Raw genomic sequence first — 2,397 nt, 5'->3', positions numbered from 1 at the left:
TTAGCAAGTATGAGACCATGAGTTCAAACCTCGATATTGAAAAGAAAAGGGGGAAAGGAAAGAGAAGCTGAGAAAAGAGCTGAGCATGGTGGTGCACACTTGAGTCTGAGGCAGGACTCCAACCTGGGCAACATCATGAGTTCAAGGCCAAACTGACCTAATATTTGCAATTCCCTGTCTCAAAAAAGAAAATCAAATAGACCAGGCATCATGTTGGACACCTGTTGGGAATACTGAGGCAGGAGAATCATGAATTCAAGGTCAGCATGGGCTACATGGTAAGAACTTATCTGAAACAAAAAAGCTGACATAGACTAAAAGCAAGGCTTTTTATGACAAATAAGCAGCCAAATTATGAATGAAAAGGAAAGATTCTTGAAGGAATATGAAAGTGCTATTTCAGTGAGTACATGAATGATAAGAAAGTTAGATTACCTTATTGATTCCAGTTCTACTGCACAGTAGAGTGACAATAGATAATATATCTGATAATGTACTGGATATTTTTAAAGCTAAATGGAAAGATTTTTAATGAAAAGTTTTTTCACCGTAAAGAAATACTTGAAGAAATAGATGTTTACCCTGATTGGAACATTACACATATATGGTATACACAACCATTTAATTTTTTACAAAGGGGTTGAAAACCTGCATTGGAGAAAAGACAGACTCTTCAACAAATTGGGGAAACTGAATATCTACATAGAGAACACTGAAATCAGACCCCTATATCTCACCCTGTAGAAAAATCAACTCAAAATTGATAAAAGATCTTAATGTAAGACCTAAAACTTTGAAACGTCTAGAGGAAAACAAAGGAAAAACCCTTGAAGATACAGGTATAGTTAACAGTCTGAATACTCAAAAGTAAGAACAGGAATTAAAGAATGAGATTACATCAAATTAAAAAGCTTCTGTACAGCAAAGGAAACAATTACAGAATCAAAAGAAAACAAAGAATGGGAAAAAATCTCTACCAGTTATTCATCAGATAAAGGTTTAATAAAGAGGACCAAAGTTAAACATCAAAAGAACAAAATTTCAATTAATTGATGGGCAAGTGAATTTCACAGTTTTCAAAACAAGTACAAATGGCTAATATATTCATGAAGAAATGTTCAGCATCCTTAACCATAACGGAGATGTAAAATCAAAACAACATTGAGAACCCATCTTACTCCAGTTCAAATGACAATCTTTAAGAAAACAAACAACAGCAAATGTTGGTGAGGATTGAGGAAGACAAAAGAACCCTTATACAATGTTGGTGGGAATGTAAATTAGTGTAGTCACTATGGAAAACTAAAAATAGAACTACCTTATGATTCTGCTATATTACTCCTGAGTGTATATCCAAGGAATGTTAAGTTAGTATACAGTAGGGTTACCAACACACCCATGTTTATAGCAGCACTATTCATAATAGCCAAAATATAGAATCAACTTAGATGCCCACCAATCAATGAATGAATAAAAATGTGGTATGTATACACAATGAAATATTGCTCAACCATAATGAAAAATAAAATCATGTCATTTGCAGGAAAAAGGATGGAACTAGTAAAATAAACCTACAGAAAGACAAATACCTTATGTTCTTTCTCATATGCAGAATCTAGTCTTTAAGGAATGTAAAAAGGATCCTGTTTGGGTATGAGTAACAGCAAGGGGGAAAGGGTGAAAGGAATGTACAAAGGGAAGTGAATATGATAGAAGTACTTAATGCACATGTATGAAAATAGAATAATGAAACTTGTTAACTTATTTTGAAAGGGGAATGAGAAAGAGTAATGAAGGGGGTGAATTTGATCAAAGTACGTTGTATGCATGTATGTAAATATCACAATGAAACTCCTTTGTACAAATAACATTTGTTAACAAAAATATTTTTTAAAAAAGTAAAAGTAAAAATCATAATTCATGGGACAAGGTCAAAATATCAACATAATAGGAATTTGGTAAAGATTGATTCCTATTCTCATGGATGATTTTGAAGGATTTGATCCCTCATGGAGGAAGTATTTGCAGATGTAGTGGAAATAGCAAGAAAACTAGAATTTGAATGGAGCCTGAAGATGTGACTGAGTTGTTACAATCTCATGATAAAATTTGAATGAATGACAAGTTGCTTTTTATATATGAGTAAAGAAAGTAGTTGGAATGGAATCTACTCCTGGTGAAGATGCTAGTTCAGAACACTATTGAAATGACAATAAAGGACTTAGCATATTATATAAATGTAGTTGACAAAGAAGTGGTAGGGCTCGAGAGGTTGACTTCAATTTTGAAAGTTCTGCTACCATTTGATCCAGCAATACCACTCTTGGGGATATACCCAAAAGACTGTGACACAGGTTACTCCAGAGGCACCTGCACACCCATGTTTATTGCGGCACT

Source organism: Castor canadensis, chromosome X (assembly GCF_047511655.1).
Source record: "Castor canadensis chromosome X, mCasCan1.hap1v2, whole genome shotgun sequence".
NCBI classification, from domain to species: Eukaryota; Metazoa; Chordata; class Mammalia; order Rodentia; family Castoridae; genus Castor; species Castor canadensis.
The sequence above is the reverse complement of the archived record's forward strand: the minus strand, read 5'-3'. Positions refer to the sequence as shown.